Below are 24,446 nucleotides of genomic sequence, written 5' to 3' on the forward strand. Positions count from 1 at the left end.
CACTAGTATTCTGATGAGATTTTATAAACTTAATGAATGAAGTCGTCTATCCAAAAGTGGGAGCATGTGTTTTCGTAAAACAAAGAAATAAAAAATCTGTGATGGTACTAAATCGTTGTGTTCTCTATAGAACAAATACAGACTCTTCTTCTCCACACATGCTGCAATTTGTTTTAAAATGTTTTTTTTTATTATTCCACATTCATTCATACCATCATCATTTGCCACACATCATGATTATATTTAGTGCTGTGGATGGGTGTGAGTTTGAAAGTGTTTTTTTGAGGAAATGATTGCAGGCAATACTACAGCAGTGGTACTGGGAACATATTGACTTTGGTAACAATGCCTACTAGATTTATATACGAGTGCAACTTAAAAGGGATTTAAAAATACAGTTTTTATAATATGCATTTACTGCATATAATTTTACAATTTGTGTTAATCAGGCAAATAGAATATTATGCTTAAAAAGTTAGCCTCAAAAAATGATTCTCTATAGTTTTTAAAGCAATTTCTAAACATGTCTCCTACACTCATGTATGCGTTATTAAAAGAATAACTTTGACAGTATATATAAGTGCGTACACGTATGTATCTGTGGGAGTGTGTTGTGCTTTCTTTAATGAGTTTGTTGGCTGCATATGTGTATCGTGTTCTATAAGACGAACAAATTTACATACAAACTTGAATAAGTTTCTACATACTGCTATAACTATGTGTATTTGCGTATAAGTATTTGTTTTTTGAGTGCAATTAATTTCAATGTTTTTCATGCTGTTTCTGTATACTTTCTTGCACATTCTTATTTATCTCTTCTTTAAAACTTCGTGCTTTTGTGTTTCTTTTCCTTGAGAAAATGTTTTTTTCAACTTTTTTTCAAAAAAACAAATTTTTGTTGGTTTTATTATAAGGTTTTTATTAAATAAACTTTGCAAGATTAGCAAAAACTTTGTGTTTTTTTCCTTATTGCTGTTGTTGTTTTCATCCTTTTTAATTTAAACATATACTTCTTTATATTTTTTTTTGTGTTTTATAATTCTTTTATATGTGTATTTATACATATGAGTAATTATTTATGTGAAATTGGAAATTTAAATATAAGTACACTATAAGTTTTCAAAGCATAAAAGCGGCTTATACTTCAATAAATAGTATTAAATATGTGGGTATGTTATTTTGAAAATAAATTTTCTTGTTCATTCCACAGACTAGTCCATAGTCTAATCAACAGTTTAGTCCATATGCTATTCTAAAGTCTAATTATTTATAGGATCATTTATTATACCCTTTCTACATTTTTCATTTGCGACCCCACAAAGTATATATATTCTGAATCGTTATAGATAGCGGAGTCGATATAGCCATGTCCGTCTGTGTGTTGAAATCAACTTTCTGAAGCCCCCAAATAACTTACATACACGAATGATACATCAATATCTCCGAAATTCTTCCGGCTCGGCTGCTATTTAAAATCGGTCCACAATCGGTGGCTGAGATATAAAGAAAAAACCAGGACAACCTCGATTTTTTACCTATTTTTGACCCATTCTGTATTACTAAATCATTATTATATACAATATGGATATCTAATGATAGATATTTCAAAGACCTGTGCAACGACGTATATAAGACCATTGTAAGTTGGACCTACAATGGGTCAAAATCGGAAAAAATATTTTTTAACACGAATTTAAAAACTAAAAAAATTTTTTTTTTAAAGTTAAAAAAAAATTATAAAATTTAAAAAAAAAATTTTAAAATTTAAAAAAAACAATTTCGAAAAAACAACTGGCAAAAAAATTTAAATTTTGTTTACCTAAAAATATTTAAATATTTTTATTTTAAAGTATAATTTGGTGAAGGGTATATAAGATTCGGCACAGCCGAATATAGCTCTCTTACTAGTTTATAAATAAGTTTGTTTTCAAAAGTGTTTATTTTAGAAAAATCTGTAAATTTTTAAGGAAGATATGAACATTTCTTAAAATATACACCATAATTAATATTAATCATACGCACTGTTGTCTTGTGTTTACATAATTATAATAATATTTTTTAAAATCTTCAAAACTACCATAGCAATCGTTTCAAAATTTGGAAACATCAATAGAGCAAAGGTTAAAAATGTAAAATATTGTTTGAAAATAAATCAGATATAAACATAGTGGAGGCTACTTACTATATGCCAAAATTATGAGCTAAATTTTGTGTGTGAATATTTTGTTAAAGACTATTTAAATAACAAACTATTTAAACGTATATATGTTCAGAGCATAATGTTGATTCTTAGTGTATTTCTTACACATTTGATAAGTAGTTTGTGAAGTCCATAGTCTAGCCTATAGTCTAGTCCATAGTCTAGTCTATAGTGTAGTCAATAGTCTAGTCGATAGTCTTGTCAATAGTATAGTCCATAGTCTAGTCCACAGTGTAGTCTATAGTCTAGCCCATGATTTAGTCCATAGCCTAGTCCATACTCTAGTTCATAGCCTAGTCTATAGTCTAGTCCATAGTCTAGTGCATAGTCTAGTCAATAGTCTAGCCTATAGTCTAGTCCATAGTCTATCCATAGTCTAGTCAATAGTTCTTGTTAGAAAGATAATTTTCTCTAGAAGCTTATGTTTATTGCAAATGTTTAAAGAACAGTATTCAAATAGGGAATTTTTTTAAGATATCGAAAAATGTACCATTTATCCAATTTTACAACTTTCAATCGAGTTCCGGCACGTGTTTTAGTTATCCGATTGCACTTAAATTTTGCAGTAGTTAGGTTTATCTGAACAAAATAAGACCCATCCAAAGCAAATCTATTTTTTAAGGGCATGTCTAATAGTCCTTAGTCTTGTCCATAGTTTAGTCGATAGTCTAGCACAAAGTATATTCCATAGTCTAGTCAGTCCATATCCTAGTCCATAGTCTAGTCTACAGTTTAGGCGATAGTCTATTCCATAGTCTAATCTATAGTCTAGTTCATAGTCTAGTCCAAAGTCTAGTCCACAGTCTAGTCCATAGTCTAGTCAGTCCATAATCTAGTTCATAGTCTAGTCCACAATCTAGGCTATATTCTACTCTACTTTAGAGTCCAGTCCAAAGTATAGTCCATAGTCTACTCCATGGTCTAGCCCATAGTCTGATCTATATTCCAGGCCACAATCTAGGTACAGTCTAGGCCAATGTATAATCCATAGTCTGATTCATAGTCTGGTCCATAGTCTCGTACATAGTCTAGGCGATACTCTAGTCTATTCTAGACCACAGTCTGCAATCTCCATAGTATAGCCTAAAATTGTAGTCTAATTCTAAAAGTTAATTCACACGTATAAACCAGTGTGTGTTTATTATAATAATCCTGGCTGTATGCAACACATTTTTACAGTTGCTTTAAATTAGTATGAGTATGGAAATTATAAACATTTGTATGAATATGTTATGCTCATACAAATACACATACTCGTATGTGTCTGTTTTTAAGCAGCGCTTGTTGATGACTTTTCTACATTTTATGTCATCATTATGTTTTTTAATTTTGTTTTTTGTTGTAGTTTAATATTTGTTTTGATTTTATATATTTTTTTGTTGTTTCTGTAACTTTCTTCAACTTCACTATGTTGTTGTTCTTGTTGTGTATGTTATTAAATAAGTTGTTGTGAGTTGTTTTAAATTTGTCTACGACTGTCTTCATATGTAGGATTTTTTTGTGTCTCTATTTGTTGTTTGTTTATTGAAATTAAGATTTTAAAGGTGTATGCTTTTAGGAGTGTGTAAGTATTTCTTTCCACAAACACCCAAATGAAGGCAATTAAATTACACTTAAATTATGAAAATTAATTGCAAAACTTTTACCTCAACTTTATGTTGATGTTGTTGCTTTTGCTTTTGTTTAATTTTGTTTCGGTGCCATCAGTCAGCAGGAGTTAAACATTTTATTTCAGTTTTGGTTTAGGAAGTTTATTTGTCATTATATTTAAATGATTGTGATCACACAGTGACGAACACAGGGAACTACTGTGTCTGTTGTTTATGATTAATGAGATAATTTATCGAAATAACGCGCATAGATACACATAGAGATGTTTCGAACAATTTGTTTTATAATTAACAGACAAATTATGAAAACAATAGCAAATAGTTGAAAATTTATTGAGTATTTCAGAGTGTTTAAATAGAAATAATTGAACTCTTATGTTAATAAACTAAAATTATAATTATATATTATAATATAATCCATTATAAAAGGAGCCATATTTATTATTTGATTTATTATATTTTTAGGATTTAATAAAACAATTTCTTTATAAATAACTTTCCTTTAAAACGGTGTTTATTTGAGAAAAATCTGTTAATTTTTAACGAAGTTATGGTTAATTATTTAAAAATACACCAAAATTAATATTAATCATACGCACAGTGGCCTTACTTCTTGAGCAAACATTATATGCCTTTTATTGCTTTCTATAACTCAAAAAGCATCAGTGGTTTTATCCCTATTTTCATTAATTTACATTGTGTGTTATTCTTAATTTAATTGGCTTTTAATATTTCTTAAAGTTTTGATTTGGTAATTGAAGTCTTGAGGGCAAATACAAATTTTAAAAAAATAATCTAAGTATTTATGACTTTTTTTGATATATTTTCAATATATTGATCTTGCATTAAAAATATTATAAATCATTGAAATAACAACTATATTAAACATGTATTTCACTTATACACCTTTTAAATTCAAACTACAAAATAAAAACCCAGAGACACTTAAAATTCTTCAGGCTGATTTAAAACCATGAAACCTCGCATCCTCTCTCTGCTGTATCCCATAGACACATAAATCCCTACAGGCAATTTCCTTGGCTACCAGCTACCCAAAAAAAAACTAGGTCCTTAACGACTTGAGTATGTGTGCGCTGTCAATTTTTAATTTAATAATATTAATTTCGACACAAAGGCAGTCAAGCAGATACCAACAAACGAACAAATGAACGTACGGCTGAATTACCATTATGTTTTGTTTTATAGTCTGGCCAAGCCTGAGGTCGCCAACGTACAAGAACCAAAGAGAACAGTTAACATGTAGCTGAAAAAAAGCGAAAAAATAACACATACAATCACTAACTTTATTGTGAGAAAGTGTGCATGTTACACAATAACTGAAAATTCGTACTGGTTAAATACAAACCGAAAAAAGAAGAAAAATATTTACAACTACAAGTTTTGTAGATAAAAAAAATAATGTTGATGGCATTAAAAATGCTATAAGCGTACTTATGTTCGGACTCTCGTTTCAATTTCATTACGTTTTTGAAACTGTGTAAAGCTACTCATATAAACACTTTCAACTTACACACATATATGTAGGCTTATTGTTTTTGTAAATACAACAGTGGCAGGAGTAGTAGCAGCAACAGCATCAACATCAACAAATAAACAAGTAAACACTGAACCATACGCGGTAAACCACAAACACACATGTACTCATACTTCCACACATTCAAACACTGACTCAGACATCCTTACAGAAATAGTTACTATAACGTACTACTACTATAACAAGTTGCATATGGTTTTTTAAACCTTTAAAGCAACATATACATTAAAAGGAGCATAATTGAATTTTGATAGATCGGACATTATATGGACTGAATACTTCCTAAAAGATTATGCCAATATTCCGACCATTTTAAAGAGGGTGATATATTTATTAATAGATTTATTATATTTTCCTTCAAAACACCGTTCATTTGAGAAAAATCTTTTAACAAAGTTATGGTTAATTCTTTAATAATACACCACAATTAATATTAATCATACGTACAGTGATCTTGCTTTTACAAAACATGATTATACTCCAAAAGCTACAAAACTACTAGACCTATCAATTTAAAATTTGGAACATCAATAGAGCAGAGCTTAGACTGTTAAAATATTGTTCGAAAAGAGCTTAGATATAAACACAGTGGTTGCTAATGAAAGCCAAAATTGAGCTTAAAGTGTGTAAAAAACTATTTGAAGATTTATTAAGAAACAAATAATTTAAACGATTTTTCCACTAATTATTTATCATTTATCATTCTTAAGGTTCTTCTGGACCTTTGTTTTTCATGTAAATGTCAGATTTACTACGCCTTTTAAACTAAGTAAAATGAGAGTACAAATAATTGAGATATAAAGGAAATACAACTGACTTGTTTAAATAATATACAGATAAGGTATAAGAATGAAGATAATATAGAAAAATTCTGACTAAAGACTATTTCTTATACTAAAGACTCCGTTTTATACTAAAGACTCCGTTTTATACTAAAGACTAAGTCTTATACTAAAGACTAAGTCTTGTACTAAAGACTAAGTCTTATACTAAAGACTAAGTCTTATACTAAAGACTAAGTCTTATACTAAATACTAAGTCTTATACTAAAGACTAAGTCTTATACTAAAGACTAAGTCTTATACTAAAGACTAAGTCTTATACTAAAGACTAAGTCTTATACTAAAGACTAAGTCTTATACTAAAGACTAAGTCTTATACTAAAGACTAAGTCTTATACTAAAGACTAAGTCTTATACTAAAGACTAAGTCTTATACTAAAGACTAAGTCTTATACTAAAGACTAAGTCTTATACTAAAGACTAAGTCTTATACTAAAGACTAAATCTTATACTAAAGACTAAGTCTTACACTAATGAAAAAAAGACTTCGTATTATTTTTCATAAATATTTACTCTAAGATTTATTTCTCTGTGACATCAATTATATTGCTAGGATTTAAAATTTTTTTTAAAAAGAGTTATTTAATTTCTAAATATCTTTTCTTTAAAACTGCCTTTATTTGAGAAAAATCGGTTAATATTTAACAAAGATATTGTCAATTCTTTAAAAGTACTTCATAATTAATATTAATCATACGTACAGTGGTCTTGCTTTCACAATAAATGATTATAATTCAACAACATCAAAACTACGCGACCGATCGGCTTAAAATTTGGAATAGCAATAGAGAAAAGGTTAAGATTTTAAAATATTCCACGAAAAGACCTTCAAAAAAACACAGTGAGTGCTAATGTAAGCCAAAAATGAGTTCAAAGTGTCAGAAAATAATTTAGCTATTATTTATCTAACAATATATTTAAATCTATTTTTCAGGACTTAATAATACTCCTTAGTTTAATTTTGTATATATTTTCTTGAACCGGACGGTGCTACTGTAGGTCAAAATTGAGTGTGAACAAATTATATGAAGATTTTTCAAATTTATTTTTGTCTTTTCATATTCATATTAAATTCCCTCGCTCCTTATAAGGTTAAATCAGAACTAAACAAATGTAGTTATTTTACACAACATAAGAGGCTACCAAATGTCTAACTTTTTTACAGACTAATTAAAAGGATTTCAAAATGAGACTACAAATTAATTTTATAACTAACCAATGTAAGTAAAAGTAAGCTCAAAAGAGACGAGACAAAAAGTTGAAAAGAAAATACATATATATGAAACATTTTACAAGAATCATGAGCACACAAGAATAACTGTTTTATTACTGTAATGAAAGTAGTGGAAGTATAAAATGAAATCAGTAAACCACATTTAGAGCAAGTTCATACAGCTTAATATTAACATGACATTACACATCCACTGTGAAAGTAAATATAAGGCACCAGAAATATTCAAAACAAACAACCACATCTTCATTACCAGGATGACTAAAAAGAGGGACTATAACGGACTATAACTAATACTAAGGCTACTTAACATTTCGAACACAACATGCCATACACAACGACAAATTAATACAACCACGACATCATCATCACAGCTAGACGAGAAAAAAGAAATAACATTGAAAATGTTGAATGAATAAACAACAGCAATAACAACAAAATACACGTATACTTTAACAAAACCTTAAAACAAATACCGACAATTGAAAACATCTGTCGTACATTGACGCTTTACCTTTTGTGTCTATTACGCTGCCGCCTACTTTGCAGCAATGTTTTTTTGCTAACTTTTGTCTTACTGCCCTCAAACCATTGGCTACCACCTTGTGTATTGGGTTTTTAGCTCATTTATGTCATGTTGTGTGTTAGAGGCTTAATAAGTGAAAGTTTGCTTGTTGGATTTTCACTAAAAATGAAGCACCAACCAAAAAAACATTCCTTAAGGCTTTTGCTTTTCACTGATGAAATGGTGGGAGGTTGGCTTTTCATTATACTTAGCTTTACGCAAACTAAATACGGTTGTCTAGGTAAGAAAATGATTGTTAAGTGGTCTAACGTTTTTTGTTTCTACACGAAAAAAAAAACACAGATTTGAATTCAAAGAAACCTTAAAGAAAAACAACACAAAACACATCAAAAGTATGACATAGAAATTTGTTTTCACAAAATAAGGTCATAAATTTTATTTGTCAGTATTTATAAATTATGGTTTTATAATTATTCTTATTTTATTTTTCATTTTTTTTCTTCTTAAGTTCTTTTTGCTTTTGGAGATGGCGAAGAAAACAAATTAAATAACGTTTGTTTTTTTGGTTTCGGTTTTGATTTTAAATTTATGTTCATTTTCATAACGAGTGATGGATCAAATAACACGTGTTTAAAGAGAAATTGAAAATTGAAAAACATTTTTTCAGGAGAAAATGTTAATTGTTTAGGGGAGCAGTTTGTAGGAGAAGTAGTTGGAGATCTTTAAATTTTAAATGGAAATATGACAGAGAATTTAAATTAAGTGTTATTGGGATTTATAAAAAATTTAAGTCAGTGATGGAAAAATAAATCTTTGTACACCTCCAGAGTATTAAAATTGAGATTCTGTTAATTATAGAAATTTCAATAGAAAAAAACGTTTACACGTAAAAATAACTATAGAAAATAATGTTATATACAAATATATCTATATAAAAACAGTTCTATACATAAAATTCTATAGCAAAAACTGTTATGTCTAAAAATATTCATAGAAAAACTTAAAAAATTTCCATAAGTCTGTTCTACACAATATTTTCTTTAGCAAATACTCTCATACACTATTTTTTTTATAGAAAAAGTTATTATACATAATTTTTTTGTATAGATTAAACTGTTATACATAACATTTTATACATAAAAAAAACTTATGAACTGAATTCTTCCTAACACATTATGCCCATATTTGTGCCATTATGAAATTGGAGCCATATTTATTAATAAATATATTATATTTTTAAAATTCAATACAACAATTTCTTTATAAATAACTTTCCTTTAAAACGGCCTTTATTTGAGAAAAATCCGTTAATTTTTAACAAAGTTATGGTCAATTCTTTAAAAATATACCATAATTAATATTAATCATACGTACAGTGGTCTTACTTCTACAATAAATAATTTTATTGTAAAAACTACAAAACTACTAGACCAATCGATATAAAATTTGGAACATCAATAAAGCAGAGGTTAGACTTTTAAAATATTGTTTGATAAGAGCTCAGATATAAACACATTGATTGCTAATGCAGGGCAAAATTGAGGTTAAATTTAAAAAAAAAACTATTTGAAAATTGTTTAAGTAACAACTTATGATGATTATTAAGGCTCTTCTGTACCTTCATTTTCAACGAAATGTCATATTTAATTTGTTTTTCATAACTTATATGTCATTTTCATAACTTATATGTCATTTTGAGGATCTTTCATTTATCCTCACTTTGTTATTGAAATTTACCAAATTTTTTTTGTTTCCAAAATGTAGAATTTTGTGCAAACAAAGCGTCACCAAAGCTTATGATGAATGTGTTTCATCGGTTTCAACGTGCGAGAGATGGTTTTTGCTGTTCAGAAGCGATGATTTTGACACGGAAGACAAAGATCGTCTAGGCCAGCCAAAAAAGTTTAAAGATCAAGAATTGGAGGCATTACTCCATGACGATTATTGTAAAACTCAACAAAGGCTTGCAAAATCATTGGAAGCTACTCAATCAGCAATTTCAAGATATTTGCGAGCAGCAGGATTCATCAAAAAGCTGGGAAATTGTGTACCATACGAATTGGAACTGAATGACCTTGATAGAAAATTTTGTATATCTGAAACGCTATAAAAAATCATTTTTCCACCGAAGAATTTGAGCGTGAAAAGAAATTTTTATTAAAAAATTATTTTGATGGCTATTTTCTTTTAAATTGATAGTTTATTTCCATTATATATTAAACAAAGTTCTATTCTAATATTTGGTTTTCAAAAGACTTACATGCTTTCTATTTCTATCTATACTAGCTGGTTTTCCCAAAATTTTTATTTTCTAATTAAGAAGTTTAACAAATGTTGCTTTAGAAAATCAATATTTTGCAGAATTTATTTTCAAAATTTCATAACCATAAACAAAGTTGCCAATAAAAACAAACAATAGAAGAAAAAAAAAACACAGAAATACAAAGATCAAATACTGAAAAAGCAATGGTTACTATAAAGATTGCAGATATTAATGTAACAAATATTTCAGATTCAAAAACCAATAATAAAAGATAAAGGTTACTAGAGAAAAACAAAGCTACACCACATGCAGTAATAACACATTTGTCGACAAAAAACAAACACACTTCATGATGTTGTACACAAAACCTCCCACAAATAGACAAACGCATTATTACAACACTAATGTGGAACCAGGAAAACATACATACATAAATATACACATGAGTATATATTTGTCTGTTTATTTGTTTGGTTGAAAGTAAATTTTAATGTTGTCTCTTTAACATACAGACAAATGTAATTACAGTCAAGTCTAGCCAAATTTAATAATTCTTTTTTGCTTTCAATTTAAATTTTTTTTAAGGTTGCCAATTTATCTTGATTCTCTGACTGCCCTTTATTAAAAGATTTCCCTGTTTCTGATTTTTTTTTTGTTATGTTGCTATATTCATATATACTATAATGTTAACGAGTGTATGAAGTCGCCTGCACTCGTTACATGTCATAGAGTAGGAAACTGTGACAAAAAAAATAAAACTGAAAACACAAATATTATAGTACACAAATACCTGTATGAGTGCCGCTACGATTGCTACTTCATATAACAGTTTTTAAATAGAAGCAACAACACAATATGCCACTCAAATATGAAAGTATCCTAGCTACAATCATCATACATACACTCACAACCTACAACATCATTTACATACCTACAAGTATGCTTTAATATTACACCGAGGTAAATACAAAAAAAAACTATGACTACCGCACTACTAGCCACACATACTCAACAACAACTGCAACAACAACTCCTGCTAATAAATACACCGACTTTTTCCCACACACTCATTCACTAGCAAATGCCATTATTATGCATAAACAACAACAGCAAAAATCAACAAACAAACGAATGAACGAACGACAACAAAAAAACGATTCCTGTTTTTTTCACTCTCTTCTATATTAAGCTAGAATTGTAACCGTACAAACGAGTTCAATACACACAGCCTCACACACTCATGCTCTCATACAACAACAACATGTCATTGAGTTACATTTCGTTATGGAGTACAAGTGTCAATGAAGATCGATGGGAGTTGGTGAAATAATAATAATTGTTAGTTTATATTACAGCAACAACAACAACTACGCTCACATGTGTAATAAAATACAGGGACCAGAATTAAAACAAAAACAATAATGAATTTTTGTTTTGTTTTTTTGGTATAAATTTGGTTGTTTTTATAGTAGTTTTTGTTGTTGTACTAAATAATATGGTTTTATAGTATTGGTACTTCGTTAGTTATGAAAAATATATCCTTCTATCTTAACTACTTAAGTGTTAAAAAATATTTTAAATTTGAATTATTTGATTTTTTATATTTTATTTTAATATTTCATTCGAAAAAAATATAACAAAATCCGTTGTGAAAAGCAACGAAGAAAACTTTTTAATAAACAAGTAAAATGGTATAGTCGGGCAAGCCCGACCTTATGACACCCTACACCGGGTATATGATTATAAAGAGTTTTCTTTTGATATGAAACTTATTTGTGTTGAATCTTATTTGAATACACACATTTTCGGTAGTGGGCCTTATATGGGAGCTATGACTAATTATGGACCAATCGTTACAAAATTTGGTGGGATGAATTGCGAATATATGAAACATGTTTGTGTTGAATTAATATATTTCAGAGATTTATGTATATTAATGACATTTTCGAGTTGCTTATATGGGAGCTATGGAATATTGTTGACCGATTGTCACAAAATTTGCTCGTGAGAGTTCGGCTTACATAAAACTTAATTGTGCTGAATTTGGTTTGAATATATTTATAATTAAGATATTTATGAGAGCTTAACTATTTTCAAATAGGACAATTGTATGGGGGCTAGGATAAATAATGGGCTGATTCTAACCAAATTATATAGCCTTTGTCCTTGGGGCAATATAAAGGTTTGTGCCAAATTTTGTCGAATTATCATTAAACCTGCGACCTGTAGTTTGATTACAAGGTTTACATGTATGGACGGACAGACGGACAGACATCGCTTAGTCGACTCAGAAAGTGATCTTGAGCAGATTGGTATACTTTAAGGTGGGACAATATTTTTGTATGTTGCAAACAACAGCCCTAACCCATTATACCTCCACCACTATGGCGGTGTAGTTTATAAACATGCTCTTTTCTTAATAAAACTTTTTTGTATACTAATAATTTTTTTTTTATATATTAATTTGACCTTTATATATATAAAGGACATTTAGTTTTATATATAATTGACATTTAGTACAGAATATTTGGGTCTTTAACGCACTATTTTTTTAAAAGGAATTTATTGGCAATCTTAAAGGATATTAAAGGATAAACATTTTAAAGGATATTTTTGACATCTTTTGATCCTTACAGAATAAAATAAATATAATCCAAAATATTTTACAACTCTTCTTGTTCTTTTGACATACAACTTGTCATTGTTGAGTATTTTTAAATATTTTTTGAATAATGTACTTCTTTGAAACTTTGAAGTCAGTTTTTCTCCATTAAATTTATAGTTTCAGACGTATATCATCCGGTTCGAGAAAAAAATCGTTAGACAGATTTTTTTCTCTATTTGACGGTGTTGTAGGCCAGAATTTAAAAAAAATTATACTTGTAATCCATCTGTTTGATATATGAGATATATTTGGTCAATTCACAAGGTATCTTATCATGTCATAATGTCCTAATCTTCACGACTTGGCTTAACTGATACTAGTCGTTCGGCGCAGGTCTCTGCTGGTTGGCTACGATAACGCAATAAACATACCATACAGAGTAGTATTATTTTATATATTTGCATGATATGACATGAGACCTTGTGAATTGACCAATTGTATCAAAATAATGTTAACAAACCTCAATAAGTATTTTTCTTTAGAAAGGATATCATTATTACTTTTGTTATCAAACATATTTATATTAAACGCCGTATTGTGAACTATATGACAATAACACTAATCTTTTTAATATCAATTTCCATTCAAAAGTTATAAAGTTTCAGTTTTGCTACAGATTTCTCACTGTCATAAAGTACAAAATACGAAGATAAATATAAAATAACCTTTGTGTTAAATTTATTTTTATTCAATGAATTAGTATTGCTTTTGTTATATTTCTACTTAAATATATTTTTGAAATAAATAGTTTTCATTGCTAAAATTTTATGTTTTTTGATGTGAAACAAAAATCCCGAAGTGCTGAAAAATCTTGGGATTTACATTTATAAAATCACGAATTTATAAAATCGAGTCCCATTTGTCTACCCTACTACCACATATTCGAGTGTCAAGAGTATACATGTTATGATTATCACATATTAATCATACGCAAACATAGTCTATGAGAATAATACAATTAATTTTCAATTATTTTTAAAACAAATTTTATCACGTTATACAGCGCACACCAATTGAGTTTGGGTGAGTTCTTTAACAAAAACTAATTGTAGAAATTTATAAGAATTTTTAATTTCCACCAAAAATTTCACGGATTATTTTTTTGTTGCTGGCCAAATTAAACAGTCTCTAAAATTTGCCACTAAGTAGATTTCGTCAATTAAATTTATTTAATTCTAAAAATTTCTTTTAATTTAGAAATTAAAACAATTATGAATGTAAATTGTAACTCTAAAATCGGATTTTTGTTAATTAATTACATAAAACTGCTAAAACTACAATTTTTAAAAGTATAATTTCGATCAATATTTCTTTAGAAATTCTTTTGTGTATCAATTAATTAATTAAAAAATCATCTTTGTCTTGTTTGGCAATAAATTATAAAGGAGATACTTAGATAAAGCAGATTGATAAAAGAAACATTTCATTATACAATTCAAAGTTCAATAGAATACGAAATTTTTTCTTAACAAACAAATTTTATAAATTTATTTAACTAATTTTTAAAAAAGATTTCAACTTTGCTGCAGTTTTGACACTAGAGATAAAAAGTTTAACAATGTCCAACAAATTTAGAATTTCAAAATCGTATATTAACAACTCAAAGAAAAAATTAGAAGTTTTCGAAGTGATTTTTAAATAATTTAGCAACCTCTAAATTTGCTCGAAATCAGCTAGTTCCCAAGTTATCTCAAAATAGTTAAATCCTATAAAATTTAGGTTTTTAATCCTCATTTAGCAATTAAAAAAATATTTGAAATTTCATTTAAAAAAGAATTGGTAAATGTAAAATTTGGGTTTTCAGTTATGCATTAAATATAAAGATTATTGATCTGAGATATAAGCATAAAAACCACGACTATCTCGAATTGTTGTTGTTTTTACTATATATGTATTAAGTAGACGTTAATACATACTTACATATACAGAACACACATTAGAAAAAACAAGTAAGAGAGCTATATTCGGCTGTGCCGAAAATTATATACCCTTCACCAAATTATACTTACTTAAAAATATTTTTTTTTGTAAATATTTTTATTTAAACAAAATCAAAATTTTTTAATGTATTACAATTTTTAAAAAAAAAATTTTTTTTTCCAAATTGTATTTTAATTTTTTTTAAAAAAAGTTTTTTCAAATTTTTTTTTAATTTCTTTAATTAATTTTTTTGGAAAAAGAATTTATGACAAAAAAAAAATTTTTGATGAAAAAAAAAATAGTTAAAAAATATTTTTTTCCGATTTTGACCCATTATATGTCCAACTTACTATGGTCTTATATACGTCGTTGCAAAGGCCTTTGAAATATCTATCATTAGATATCCATATTGTCTATATTAATGACTTAGTAATCCAGATGTAGGTCAAAAATAGGTCAAAAATCGAGGTTGTCCTAGTTTTTTCCTTATATCTCAGCCATTTGTGAACCGATTTTCTCGATTTTAAATAGCAATCGAGCCGGAAGAATTTCGGAGATATTAATGTATGAATCATGTATGTAAGTTATTTGGGGGCTTCGGAAAGTTTCAACACACAGACGGACAGACGGACATGGCTATATCGATTCCGCTATCTATAACGATCCAGAATATATGTGGTCGCAAATGAAAAATGTGGAAATTACAAACGGAATGACAAACTTATATATACCCTTGCCACTCATGGTGAAGGGTATAATTAAACACAAGACATGTCAGTCTCGCAATAGCTTTCATACAGTAATGTTGTTAATCTTGTCTTTCAATAAACTTTTTTTTCGTAAAAAAATGTTTTTTTTAACAATTAATTTATTTTTAACAAAAAAATAGTTTACCAAATTTTAAAAAAAAAAAAAATAAAAAAAATTTCTCAAAATTTTTTTTTAAATAACTATGGTACTTTGGTGTACTATTACTTCTTATACCCTTCACCGTTTGTAATTTCTACATTTTTCATTTGGGACCCCACAAAGTATGTTTATTCGGGATCGTTATAGATAGCGGAGTTGATATAGTCATGGCCGTCTGTCCGGCTGGATGTTGAATTCAACTTTCCGTGACCCCCAAATAACATACTTAAATAACCCATACATCAATATATCCGCTATAGTCCCGGTTCGAATACTATTTAAAATCGAGAAAATCGTTTCACAAATGGACAACCAAAATTGTTTTATTTATATCTGGATTACTAATTTATATAGACAACATGGATATCTAATGATAGATATTTCAAAGACCTTTGCAACGGCTTATGGAGAAAATAATTTTTAATCCATATTGTATTTATATTGTAATATTGGTGTTAAATATATAAAAAAAAATATTAAAAATAATAGGATTTCCCGTCATACACAGAGTTTAGACTGGTTGTTTAGTCAATTTAACACCTTTTAAGATTATTTGAAAAATGTCTATATTTTCAGAAGTCCATCTGAAAATTGCATTTGCATTTGTTTTTTAAAAACAAATGCAATGTCCTCCCTTTAAAAAGGGAGGACATAAATAACTTTCAAATTCATCTTAAATCTAAAAAATTAGCTTTAGAAGTTACGAATATGTAAAGATACAAAATACCTCAATTTTCTTTATTTTTCCAAAAATTTATAGCGAGTTTTTCGAAATTATAAAATACTAGCTTGACCCAGTGCGCTTCGCTACCCCTGTCGTAGTAAAATAAAAAAAATATATAGCCTATTGACGCCATTAAGGATCTATCTGCGTTCCAAATTTCAATAAAATCGGTTTAGCAGTTTAGGCGTGATGCTCAAACAAATAAACAAACCAACAAACAAACTTACAAAGACATTTATATATTTATATAGATTAAAATGGAAATGACCATATTACTCTAAAGAGTATGTGTTTACGGAATATGATACAAATTGGAAATCAACTTTTCAAAGCCCCTAAATAACTTAAGTACTTGATTAAACATCAATGCGTAGTCCAACTTCGGGACTTGTTTAATTAAATATCAAATTTAAATACTACCTACATTATTAGTCAGTATAAAATTATAACTTTTCCCAAGTAAATGTTTCTGTTTGTTCGCGGTTTTATTTAGTAGTTATACTTAAATTAGTGGTTGTCATTACATACATAAAACTGAGTACTTTCACCGCAACAGAATTTTAGTTATAACTAGCGAATTAGCCAACAAATATTTGTGTCTCATTATACTCATACTGTCACGCTCACAATGTTCATTTTAAATATTTTATTAAAAATCCCTTGGCCACCAATATGATTTGCATACAGCTCTAAGCTAAGCATTAAAATATTTGTTGTTTTATTTTCAGTGTGTGTTCATGAAGTTGTTGTTTTATGTTTAAGCATTAACATCTACTATAAATGTAGCAGCCACAAACTCTACATCCCCCTACACGAACAACTAACACCGACACTCTAATGCGCATTGGGGTAACTCAGTGCGCACCAGTGCACATTTAAATAGGCACAACAACACAGCAATAGAAAACAAAAAAAGGACAACAGGACATCATCATCATCAACATCATCCAGTCCGGGTATAATAACAAAGTGTGACAATATATGTTGCTGGCAACAAAAACAACCACATTGTATGCAAATTTGTATTTATGTTAGAAAATTGTATTTATTTAGAAAACATAGACACAAAAAAACAAACAATAAAGAGCAGCAACAACACAAAAATAATACAGTATTATTGTCCAGCCGTAGTTGCGGACTTAGGTATGTGTTTACGTATGTGTAGATACGGGTGAGTTGAGTGCAGTCTGAATTTAATTACAGGAGTTCAAATACATTTAAGTAAAACAAACATCATCTTATGGCCGGATCAATTAAGTTTAGTTTCAATTTTAAACACAAAAATCGTTAAAATGAAAAGTGTACAAGCAAATCGATTTATTTTAGTTTAATTTATTATACTTTTGAAAGTAGAAACTTGTGGTATTTGATAATTAAATTTAATGTCATTACATTATTTAAAACTCCTATTTAAAACGCAATTTTTTAAATATAGTTAATTTTTATGTTTTTTTGGGTTGCGGTCTTTGGTTTTTTAAAATTTCCCTCCTAATTTTATTGAAGTTTTATAGATTCAAAGCAATAAATGTTATAATTCGTGACCATGTTTAAATTAGATAAACTGACAGATATGGACGTCAGAGGTATGTGTCTAATATTATTCTTAATACTAATGAATTGTATTTCATAAAAATATGAATTGATCTAAAGAAGAAAAGTATTTGTCCATCTTTCAGAAAATCAAAGATTGAAATGGACCTTTCAGGTGTTTAAAATTTTTTTCATATCTGTAATATTTTGATATTTGAAAGAAAAATCAAACGGCTATTAAATAAACTTCAGAATAAATTTCCAGCAAAGTTTTTTCGAATATTTAATGTATTATAACTCGGAAATTGTATATTAAAATTGTCTTTAACACAAATGTTGGACATTTTATGCTCTTAAAAATTCAATAATATTAGGTAGGTTTTAAAAAATAAAAAAATTGCTGTGACATTGATCATTAATACATCTCCTAAATAGATTTTGAAAAAAATTTAAATTTTTTTTTATTTTTTTTAGAAAATTTGAAGAAATAGTCCTTTTTGAAATAAAAGTCAAAAAAGGTTTTGATTTTGCCAAAAAAAATTAAAAATGTTATATCTTGAGTTTTTATATATCCCACTTGCATTCCATTAAGCGACCAAAAAGTTCTTAAAGGAATAGATTTAAGCTTTCTTTTGAAAAAAAAAAACAAATTAAACAAGTAAGAGAGCTATATTCGGCTGTGCCGAATCTTATATACCCTTCACCAAATTATACTTTAAAATAAATTTGTTTAAATATTTTTAGGAAAACAAAAATTTATTTTTTTTTAAATTGTTTTTGAAATTTTTTTTAAAATTTCTTTTTCCAAATTTTTTTAAAATTTTTTTTTTTGAAAAAAAAATTATGACAAAAAAAAATTGTTTGATAAAAAAAAATTCGGGTTAAAAAATATGTTTCCCGATTTTGACCCATTGTAGGTCCAGCTTACTATAGCCTTATCTACATCGTTGCAATGGACTTTGAAATATCTATCATTAGATATCCATATTGTGTATATTAATGACTTAGTAATCCAGATATAGATCAAAAATAGGTAAAAAATCGAGGTTGTCCCGGTTTTTTGCTCATATCTCCGTTATTTATTGACCGATTTTGCTGATTTTAAATAGCAAACTTCTCGAAAGCATGTCTGACAGAATTATTGAAGATTTGGATCCCGAAGATATCTGGGGTCTTCAGAAAATTGATTTCAACAGACAGACAGACGGACATGGCTTAATCGACTCCGCTATCTATAAGGATCCAGAATATATATACTTTATAGGGTGACAAACTTATATATACCCTTCTCACGAAGGTGAAGGGTATAAAAACGGCCCATTTTGAAAAGAACAATAGGTAACAAGTACCATGGATGAGAAAAAAAACCTTTTTGGCCAAAATGTCAAATTATGACCCCTAACTCATCTTATTGCAAAATTATGTCTGAATTACTATAGAATAGGTCTAACCTTGGTGCAAAAGTTGATTCACTTGACAAGAAATCACCCATATATATAAAGAAATAGGTAAAAAATCGGGTTCGTGTTTTTTTATATCTGAACCATTTGTGGGTACACGCAGAGAAAAAATATATTTGGGCATGGTTACTGTAACCATTTCAATATTGTTACAAGTATTTTAACTATATTATAGTCACAGTAACCATTTACATGATTGTGGTAACCATAATATGGTTAATTTACGATTCACATGATTGTCTCAACCATATATATGGTTACAGTAAACATATATATGTTTGTGACAACCATTTATATGATGAAGGACTTATCATATTATGGTGCTCTCGGCTTAAGGCTTATCATAATCTGAGAACAACATATTATTATGATTTTAAAAACCGGTTAACCGAGTGATAAAAACCCGATAAACCGGTTAACCGAAAATCAACATTTTAAATTAACCGGTTCGCAAAAAACCGAGATTTCGAAGAAAAACCGGTTTTTCGGTTAACCGGTTAATTTAAAATGTTGATTTTCGGTTAACCGGTTTATCGGGTTTTTATCACTCGGTTAACCGGTTTTTAAAATTTGGGACTAAAATTGATAAATCTCACGTTTTTGTGCATTTTTAATATTCATTGTATACACATTATTGGTCTGATTTGAAACCTAAACTGCTGATTTACAATACAAACCTATTTAGATTGATATTTTTAAGAATTACAATGATTCTAAATAGTAGAGGACGATGAGTTTACTTTTTCAGAATAAATTGCACATAATGAAACTATTAAAAATTAAATTCCGCATAATTCTAAAAGTTAAGCCAAATCTTAATAATGATGTAATAATAGTGATGATTTTACCAAACGTTAAGTTGAATTTGATGTGCATACCTTCTTTCAATCAATTTGAATTCATTAGTGTGTTTTGTTCTTAAAATTTTATTTTATTAATCATTTAGTGTACAAAGTCCTTTTCAGAAGTAGGAGAGACAAAAAACGTTTAAAATCCATAATTTTAAATATGAAATCTGATAATGGAGTTTTATTACTTACATATTTTGCACGATTTGTAATGACCAGGGAAACCGGAAATATGCTCTAAAAAAAGCGTTTTAGGCGCTTTAAATATGCAGTAAAAACTTTAAAATATGCTCTTAAAATTTAAAAAATATGCTCTTAAAAAAACAAACTTTTACATAATTTTTAACCAAAAAAAATTTACTTAAATTTTCAAATAAAAATCGTTGTCTATTGAATCTGAAAACATTTTTATACATAGAAAATGTTCTTTCGACATCAACTGATGTTACAGGAGCAAATTTAAAAGACAATATTTCTTTAACACTTAGAACGGTTAAGTTTGAATTAGAACTAAAATTTGATATTTAGATGATTTTAAAATAGTGCTTATTTTATATTAAAACAAGTAAGAGAGCTATATTCGGCTGTGCCGAATCTTATATACCCTTCACCTAACTATACTTCAAAATAAAAAATTTTAATATTTTTAGGTGAACAAAAATTTTTTTTCAGTTTTTTAATTTTTTTTTTTTTAGGTGAACATTTTTTTTCAGTTTTTTAATTTTTGGATAAAAAAATTTTTAGAATTGTTATTTTAAATTTTAAAAAAAAATTTCTGTTTTTTTAATTTTTTTTTTGGTGAAAAGCCATCTATTTTTCGATTTTGAATTTTAAACAAAGGAAGTAAAAACCTGTAACACAACAGCGAAAAATAAGTAAGACAAAATTTGTTTTTGATAAACTCAAAATATGCTATTAAACAGTAAAATATGCTCTAAAAACGCAAAATATGACATAAATATGCTCTTAAAACAAATATATGCAAAAATATGTATTTAAGGGTAAAATATGCAAAAATATGCACTAACAAATCGATGCCAAAATTCTTAAATAGTTCTGAAACATGTAAATATCTTATCCATGTGCTCATTAGACTCACCAGAAAAAACATGCATTTGCATATTTTGGTTTCCCTGGTAATGACAAATATGCACAGCTGAGAAGAAGTGCGTTTGTATCTTATAGGTCCTTTTTTGGGACTTGTAACATTTTCTGTTTCATATCAGAAAGTCGTGGTGATAATAAATTTCAAAATTATCAAATATTTAATTAAAAACTGATTTACATTTTTTGGTTGAATTTTAATGAATAAACTAATTACTAAAACAAGTATTATATAGTTAGTAACATATTTATAATCAATTCCATTTGATAATTTAGAAATTTTTACAAAATAAAATGGACTTAGCACTTTTGTATTTTCATAGTTTTTTAATATTAACCATTCCTGACTACTAAAAACTACACATTTTAAAACTGTATATACTTTATTGGACATTTTATGTTTTCTACATATATATGACGGTTAACCGGTTTTTTCGATGTCGGTTAACCGAAAAACCGGTTTTTTAAAAAAGGCCAATTTTCGGTTAACCGACAAAAAGTCGGTTTTTTATAAACACTAGTAATATTTGGCTGTGTCGAATCTTATATACCATTTTCCAACTTATACTTTAAAATAAAAATTGACAATATTTTTGAAAAAAAAAAATTATTTCTTTTTGGTGAAAAAAAATTTATTGTTAAATTTGTGTTATGTGACAAGAACCAAAAAAAAAATTCAAATGGAAATTTTATTTTTTAATTTTTTTCTGAACAATTTTTATTAATTAAAATTTTGTTGATATTTTTTTTTTTTAAAAAATTGGTTTAAAAATTATTTTTCCCAATTTTGTAGGTCTAAAGGGCGTTGGAAATCTCTCTGTAATATCCATCATTAGATATCCATACTGTTATTATATTTATATTAATGTCTTAATAATCCAGATATAATTTAAAATATGACAAAAATCGAGGTAGTCACTGTTTTTTGGTTATATCTCAGCCAATTGTATGTCGATTTTCTCAATTTTAAATATGTATGTAAGTTATTTGGGTGCTACTGAAAGATGATTTCAACATACAGACGGACATGGTTATATCGACTCTGCTATATATAACAATGCAGGATATATATACTTTATGGGATCGTAAATGAAAAATGTATAAATTACAAACGGAATAACTAACTTATATAGTGGTGAAGGGTATAAAAATAAATGTTGGTCAAATTATTATAGAAATAAAATTTTCTATAAGTAATAGTTATGCAGGGAAACCGGAAATATGCTCTAAAAAAGCGTTTTAAGCGCTTTAAATATTCAGTAAAAACTTCAAAATATGCTCTTAAAATTTAAAAAATATGCTCTTAAAAATATTAAAAATCAATACAATTCATTTCTATAAAGGTAAAGAAACATATAAACAAAAATAACATGAACTAAAACAAGTATAACAAAAAATAAATACAACATAAAAACTATAGGAACTTAAGCTATGAAAAGATATTTTTTGATGATATTTTATATAAATATAAAGCACTTCTTCAATTAAGGTTATTATTGAAATAAATTACAAAATATTGACTCGAATTTTCAAATAAAACTCGTTGTCTATTGCATCTGAAAACATTTTTATACGTAGAAAATGGTCTTTCGACATCAACTGATGTTATAGGAGCAAATTTAAAAGACAATATTTCTTTGACACTTAGTTAAGTTTGAATTAGAACTAAAATTTGATATTTAGATGGCGCTATTATTAAAATAGTGCTTATTTTATATTAAAACAACTAAGAGAGCTATATTCGGCTCTGCCGAATCTTATATATCCTTCACCAAATTATACTTCAAAATAAAAAATTTAAATATTTATAGGTGAACAAAAATTTTTTTTTTTAATTTTTTGGAAAAACATTTTTGAATTGCTTTTTTTTTTTTTTAAATTTAAAAATTTTTTTTGGATTTTTTAATTTTTTTTTGGTGAAATTTTGTAATTTTGAATTTTACACAAAGGAAGTAAAAACCTGTAACACAACAAAAATAAGTAAGTCAAAATTTGTTTGTGATAAAGTCAAAATATGCTATTAAACAGTAATATGTTCTAAAAACGCAAAAATATGACATAAAAATGCTCTTAAAACAAATATTTGCAAAAATATGCATTTAAGGATAAAATATGCAAAAATATGCACCAACAAATCGATCCCAAAATTCTTAAATAGTTCTTAAACGTGTAAATATCTTATCCATGTGCTCATTAGACTCACCAGAAAAAACATGCATTTGCATATTTTGGTTTCCCTGGCGATACTAGCTTGTTTAAACATATTTCGGTCACGGTTTGAATTTTGCAATTATAAAGGTAAAAAGTAAGAGTGTTATATTAGACTGTGCCGATATATGGGATATATTTAGGGTCAATTATAGACCGATCCTCAAAAAAGTTGATATAAAGATTAAGATATAAAACTTGTTTATGTACAATTTAATCACAATATTAATTATAAGAAAACAATTGTGAATGTTCAAGTAATTTGCTGAAGGTTACCTTGTATGGGGACTAGGGACAAATGTTGCCCGCTTTTCGCCATACTTGACAGTATAATTTAAGAGTACTTAGTTTGTATAAAATTGTATCAGGAATGCCGCATATTGAACAAACATATTTATGACTGCTCCAGAGGGACAGGTAAATCATTGACCAATATTTCTAATTTTCAACACCAAACAAACCTTATCAACATAGAGTATTTGTGGAAAATTTCAGCCAGCTAGCTCCTTTCGTTTGGAACAGCCAGACAGACAGACAGGCAGACAGACGGAGAGATGGGCGAACATAGTTAGATCGTTTTAGAATTTCATAAGCACCCAGAATATATATACTTCTGTGAATCTGCGATGAACATTTCGATGTGTTACAAATGGAATGACAAAATCAATTTACCGTCCATCTTTTTTGATGGTGGGTATAAAAAGCCAATATCTCGGTACTAAAATAAGATATAAAATAAATTTTAATGCTATTTTAAAACACGAATACTTCACAGAAAAAACTATTTCTTAAACCATTTCAATTCAAATATTTGTCACATATTGAACTGGTTTCAATTATTTCATAATTAA

The sequence above is a fragment of the Calliphora vicina genome, chromosome 2 (assembly GCF_958450345.1).
Source record: "Calliphora vicina chromosome 2, idCalVici1.1, whole genome shotgun sequence".
Classification (NCBI taxonomy): Eukaryota; Metazoa; Arthropoda; class Insecta; order Diptera; family Calliphoridae; genus Calliphora; species Calliphora vicina.